The sequence below is a fragment of the Physeter macrocephalus genome, chromosome 16 (assembly GCF_002837175.3).
Source record: "Physeter macrocephalus isolate SW-GA chromosome 16, ASM283717v5, whole genome shotgun sequence".
NCBI lineage: Eukaryota > Metazoa > Chordata > Mammalia > Artiodactyla > Physeteridae > Physeter > Physeter macrocephalus.
The window spans coordinates 87,393,718-87,400,972 of record NC_041229.1 but is presented as its reverse complement, the minus strand read 5'-3'; positions in this window follow the sequence as shown (position 1 = coordinate 87,400,972).

Below are 7,255 nucleotides of genomic sequence, written 5' to 3'. Positions count from 1 at the left end.
CCGGACGCGCAGGCTCAGTGGCCATGGCTCACGGGCCCAGCCGCTCCGCGGCATGTGGGATCTTCCCGGACCGGGGCACGAACCTGTGTCCCCTGCGTCGGCAGGCGGATTCTCAACCACTGCGCCACCAGGGAAGCCCTTTCAACTTCTTTTAAGTGATCTTGGGCAAGTCACCTAACCTCTCTACCTCAGTTTGTCATTTGTTAGGTTGGCATGCTAAACTCTGTCTTTTGTGGTAGCTGTGATGATTAAATGAGCTACTGTGTAAAGCAATGAACATAGTACCTGGCATACGGTTTGGTGCCTATAATAACTGGCAGGGGCAGGGCTGTCCAGCAGGGCACAGCTCCATAAAGCCACCACATCTGCCACTTCTCACCTGGCTGTCCATGCTCATACTTTCCATCTTTAACTCGTCCTGACCCCTCACCTGGACCATCACGTTCCCTATTTAGTGTCATTTTCCATCTTTGCCTCCTCACCACTCAGATTTGGTTCACATTTATGTCATCTCAGCTATGACTTTGTTCCCTTTAGAAGCTGAATCTGGCCCCCAGTCCCGGTGACACCACCTGGGGCTGCTTAGTTAATAGACTCATGGCCACTTGCCACTCGCCCTAGATCTTTCTACCCCAGCACTGCTCTCACAGGCTGCAAGCACTCAACCAGACTAAACTAAGACTCCAGGTCAGGACGAGAGAGTCAGACACGAGCCTGTCCCCTGGCCATACCGGCACTGGAGGAATCTCATCCATCTCCCTTCATCACATGGCCCTTTGGTCTTAGGATAGAACTCCAAGGATGAGGAATCTCTTCTTAGCTGGAAATCTGGGGTGTATATCAGTCAGGGTTTTTTTAAGAGATTCAGAACTTATAAGGGTCATCTAGAATAAGGGGTTACGATGGCCACATACAATTGTGGGCACTCGTGGCAAAGTCTTTGACAGGTTGTTACCTTTGCATCTGATGCTGGATCTGGATTCAACCGGCCAGCCGTTGGGAAGGAAAGCTGGGTGTGAATTTGGCAGAGCAAAGGACAAACTGGAACCCACGAGGACAAATGGAAACCTATGTTTGTCTCTTGCTGTCCCCAACCTCGATGATTTGAGTGACCTGCACACACACACACCTGGTCCAGGACACTCGGAGAAGCCAGAAGAGGATTTCCAGCAGGTACGGGAGGAGCTGTGGGCCTGGGTGATGTCCCGCGCCAGCAAAAGGTGAACGAGCGGATCAGTGACGTTGTGTATGAGCTGCCACAGTGCCCAAAGCTCTACCAATTTCCAGAGCACGGAGACAGCTGTTGCTTCACTCTCCTTCTCAAATCTCATGTACGTTTCTCTTGTGCCCGCTCTCACCTGGAGCCATACAGGGAAGGGAACTCTGCAAACATAGTTCCAGCCTCTTAAGTTGACACGGAACAAAAGTCATCACAAGTCATCGAAGATTAATGCGTGAAATATTAATGTGGTTGTCAACTGGGGACACCTCTGTGGAGAGCTGGGGAAGGCTCCTGATTCATCCAGAAGGGTTTGCCTCTAATTTCTTTTGTAGTGGTTTTTTGTTTTGTTTTATACACATGAAGCCCCTGACATCTGACATTCTATCGGGGAGGCCTTGGTGCCTAGGAGCTGGCCTGGCACTCAGAGCAAAGCTGTGGTGTTCTCCTGTTGAAGCTCAATCGTTTCACAGGATGCCAGTATCAGTCAAGATCATTCTGTGACTCTGATAGATCAAGACAGAAACAAGACTGCTTTATAACTTGTCTGTGAAGAGACAAAAGCAAGGTTGTTATTCAAACCAAAAAATACCAACTATCCCCCTCTCCTGGTGAAGAGGAGTGACTGCGACTTCTTTACCAATTACAGTGTTAGCCTCTATTCTTCCTTCCTTCTAGATAAGGTTTATAAAGATAGCCAATTATAGAATTGTCCCCACTTGACTGTTAGCATGCAATCCAGAGCAAAACCCCACTTCCTCGGAACCTCCCCCAAATCACCTAATAGAAGCCCAAATCCTATAAGAAGTTCATTCTAATACTCCCTTGATGAAATACCCCACATTTCCCCATGATGTGCCTTCTCTTTCATTTCAAGGAGCAATAAATCCAACTTGTTCAACTATAGGTGTATTTCTGGTGGTCTTTGGCTGTAAGGCATTGAAAAATATATAGACACACACATATACATATAGGTATACAAGTAAGAATCTTGCCTAAGTCATATAGATTTTATTTAAATTTCCATACTCTACGTTAACATTTGTATGATGCATAAAATTTAAGTAAACTCCATATGATTTAAGCCAGATTCTTGCTTTCCTTAGGGGTGTCCAGGTTTACATATCAAGTGGACTTTCAAGAATTACCGAGTAGTCAACCCATATTGCTTTCTCTTACATAAACTCCAACAGGAATCGAGAGCAAGGGCCACTCCAAATAGGCCAGTGTTTTCAGTTAACTTGTCACTCACAGGGTAGTTAGAACTTCAGTCTCTGGAGTGGTGGATAGGAAGGAAGGAGGAAGGAAGTAGGATATTGTAGATACAGAAAGAGCTTGGAAAGCACATAAGATTAAACATGGAGGGGAACTGGCTTAAAGAAGGGCCAATTCTTTCCCAACATGAATCCTTTATTACAATGACAGGCCAGGTTGGCCAGCCAAGGCAAGGCCAGCCAAGGTGAGGCCAATTGATGGTGGATCTCAAATGCTAGGATCAATAATTTGGCTTATTATTGCCTATTTGCAAACATCAAGCTCATGTTGATGTCTCCAGGAGAGTGAAAGGATAGAAGTGGAATTCTAGAAAGGCCCATCAGGCTGGCTGTGCTAGACAGAGACAGTGGTTCGAAGACCCAGCTTGATCTCAAATCCCAGCCCTGTCACTTACATGCTGTGACCTTGAGCATGACATTCAATCCCTATCCCACAGTTGTTCCATCTGCAAATGGGAGCGAAATGATATGAGGAGTCAGTGAGTTAATGTGCATGTGAGTGAAGTATGTAGAACAGCATCTGACCCACCGCACTCTATAAATATTGGCCACTATTATGATGGTTGTTGTTTCATTGCTGTTCTTGAAGGAGGGGGAGACTGGAGATGGAGAAACCAGTTATAAGAGACATTATGAAGGGTGGAGAGAGGAAGAGAGGATTTAGAATACTGTTGCGGTCCACGCATGTGGAAATAAGTTTGGCAATCTGTGGGGTGAGCTTGACAACAGGGAAGGGTGGGCAGAAATAAATGGGTACCACAGGTTAGAAGAACCAAGAGAGTTGAGAGCAAAACGCAATGAGACTATGTAAGTGGAAGTAGTCTGGATAAATTTCTAAGGAAAATGTGCCAGAGCTTGCAGTGATTTTTTTACACATTTCCCCATCTGCACGTATGTATGTGTACGTGTTTGCTGGGGAGTTTGGGGGGGGTGGTGGTGTACAGGCTGGACTTTTTAAAAGGGATCAGGTGCAGCTGGATTAGTAGGAAATTTGCAGCCATCTTATCAACTCCCTCCCAGCATGAAACCTGTTGTTCTTTGGAGTTATGGGTATGAGGTTTGAATATGAATCTTTACAGTTCTTTGGGACTTAAGAATTTTCATGCTTTCAAATTCATCACCTACTCAGAACTTAATGGGCCTTCCACAGTTACCTCCTACATCAGAATATTAGTCGATAAAATCTCTTCCATCCTGAATTCAATCAAGGATTGTGAGTTCATTGATTTTTCTGCCTGTCATTTATACATCAACGAAAATTGATTGAGTGTTAAGGATTGAAATACTAAAGGTGGACAACATAGGCTTGGTGCTTGCCCTCAGTCATATAATCCCAGAAATACATGAATAATCAGAAATCATGGTGACTACTAGGAAGGAACATACAGCATCTTGTAAAGCTGTATAACAAGGGTAACCGATTTAATCTGGATGGGGCGGGATAAAAGGTTGGCCTTCCTGAGGAAGTGATGGCTGAGTTGGGAAGGAGTTGACTAACAAATGGAGGGTGGGGAGTGGGGAAGAGCATTCCAAGCCTGTGCAAAGACGTTGAGAGGAGGGCTCTTGGCATATTTGAAGAACTAGAGAACCAATAAGGCTCTCCAAAAGCGTGGGAAAGCGTGAGGAGGGGAGCGGTGTGATGGGAGGCTGGAGATGGAGTTCCGGTGTGTATGGCCACCTGGGCAGCCGGGAGAATTAGGTGAGAAGGCATTGCTAGGACCACGCTATATATGTCAAACCCCATGAACTCCTAGAAATGTGCACTAGGAACTATTAATGAGGCCATCAACTTGTCAACTATAGCCTTTGGCTTTGACTTTGGATTTTTCTGTTGTCCTTCTAACCTGGACATGAATGAAGACCTTGAGTCTCATGGCAATAACACAACTGCGTATTGTTCTAATGGAGAAATATCTTAAATGAGTATGAGATAAGCTAAAAGAAGAAGGCTGACAGTCAATGCAAGCGGCAAAGAAGTGAGACACTTATAGCTTCCCTCTTGCCTTATTTTTTCTCCTTCTTTAGTATCCTGTGAAAATTTTGAGTGAAATACTTTTTGGATCCCTAGGGCTTGGGGAAGTTTATCTTTTTAGGGCTGTTGGAAAGACAAGAGCATTTTGGAGTGGTTTGGTAGGAATTTGTGGTCTCTTTTTGCTTTTCTTGGCAGTGGGACCTGCTTTCCCTGGCAGGGCTCTGCCCGGATGTGCTGTTGAGACCCAGCATTTTAAGAAGAACGTCTCAATGGCTGAGGTTTTTAGGGCTCACTTCACGTTTGTATTCCAATTCACCGAGTGTTTATCCAGAAGCTTGTGGACCAGACACGATGGAGAGCTTTGTCAACAAAGAAAAAAAAAAAGTCAGCAGATAAAATTAGGGAATAGCTTTCTCGGGTGAAGAATAATTTTAGAGATTGAATTCTCAGAGGAAAAAAAAAACCAGTGTTATATTCCTGAACTGATGGTTTCTAGGAAAAGATAACTCCAAACAAAAGAGAAAGAAAGAACGTTATTAATCCTTATTTAGAAAGGGGATAGGGTGTTACAAATAAAACAGTATCCAGGTGCTAATAAATGAAACCTCCAAGTGAATTAGGACCCTTTAATATACCATTTTTACCCAAAGACATTATTCAGCCTTTGATTTAAAAAAAAATATCTCTGAATCTAGAATCTCAACTTAGAAGTAAATTAGCTGGTAGCTATCTTTCTCTTTCTCTTAATAAGGAAAATAACTTTATAAGAAAAATACTTTTGGGATTTGATAACAAAGCCTCTCTCAGAATTACTAAGTGATTTCATAAAAGAAATGAATACAGATATTAGAACCAGAATCACATCACTGGATTTTCTGAGGTCACGAGAGCCTAGCTTGGGTCCTTGATTTGGTCGTTAGGCCAAATCATTTAGCATTTAACCACAGTGAAGTGGCATCAAGCAATGAAATCTCCCACAAAGATTAAAAAAAACTCTCCATCCTTTTGACCATCATAAAGATATCACTACTGAATACTGTCCCAGCAGAACAAAGGGAAAGGAAAATGCATAACTGGCATTCTTTGCCATGATTAGAAGGAACTGGGGGGTAGAAATGAAAATACCAGCAATCACTCTCAAAAAGTATTTCTACTTTATACGGAATCGAGCTACTAAAAAAGAGACAGTCACTCTAATTCAAAATTGTATGTTTTTTATGCTGGGCATAAAGAATTTGCACCAACCCTGACATGTACCCTCAAGCCATCTCCTAGAAGAAGATGCTGACACCTAGGAATGATAAACCAGGAACTCACAATTCACCTTTTTCCATTGTGTCCTTTCCTCTTTCATCTTTGCGAAGTAAATGGAAGAATTCACACTCCTTCCATCAGAATTCATCAGGCAATAAGTGTAGTTAACAAATGTTTTAGTCTTCCTGAGCCTTCTACTTAATGGTGGAAACCATCTACTAGGTGGTTTCTGCCTGAAGAATGGATTACATTTAGACCAAGTTCTCAGTCTGAATTGAGATTTCTCTGAAGTGACATCTCTTTTCTCATCAGCGTAGAGACTCAGGTAAAAATAGAACTCCCTTACTTCTCTTTTGCTATGTGTGTTAACAAGAAAAGAGTGAATGAACTCAACTTGTGTCTTACTGCTCCAAACACCCCTGAGAGGGAAGATTCCCTTTATTTTCTATTCAGTGACCACACTGGACAGATAGAGCTACAGGGAGGCTCATCTGTAGCTGTACTGTGTTGTTGGATCCAAGTGTTACCACTATTATCACTTCTGAGTGATGACAGCATGGCACCCAGGAGGCTGACATAATAAAGATGACAATAGCTATCGCTGTGTGCCAGGAACTGTGCTAGTGCTTTATGTGACATCACCTCCTTTAGTTCTCCTCTGAGCCTGGTGGATGGGGTCATTACTAGTCCCATCAATCCCCAGAAGGTTAAGTGACTTACGTTCATTCAAAACGAAAAGAGGGAAAGATGGATTCCCTTTGAAACTCACTGCTCCAAATGTGGTTGAGATGAATGGTTCCCAGGTCAGTCTAATTCTGAAGGCCATGTTATAACTTCTACAGAGACCACCTTTGCATTCTTTTTGTCTTTTTAATTAACATCTTTATTGGAGTATAATTGCTTTACAATGTTGTGTTAGTTGCTGCTGTATAACAAAGTGCATCAGCTCTATGTGTACATATATCCCCATATCTCCTCCCTCTTGCGTCTCCCTCCCACCCTCCCTATCCCACCCCTCTAGGTGGTCACAAAGCACTGAGCTGATCTCCCTGTGCTATGCGGCTGCTTCCCACTAGCTATCTATTTTACATTTGCTAGTGTATATATGTCCATGCCACTCTCTCACTTTGTCCCAGTTTACCCTTCCCCCTCCCCGTGTCCTCAAGTCCATTCTCTATGTCTGCATCTCTATTCCTGTCCTGCCCCTAGGTTCTTCAGAACCTTTTTATTTTTTTTAGATTCCAGGTATATGTGTTAGCACACAGTATTTGTTTTTCTCTTTCTGACTTTACTCTGTATGACAGACTCCAGGTCTATCCACCTCATTACAAATAACTCAGTTTCATTTCTTTTTATGGCTGAGTAATATTCCATTGTATATATGTGCCACATCTTCTTTATCCATTCATCTGTTGATGGACACTTAGGTCGCTTCCATGTCCTGTCTATCGTAAATAGAGCTGCAATGAACATTTTGGTACATGACTCTTTTTGAATTATGGTTTTCTCAGGGCATATGCCCAGTAGTGGGATTGC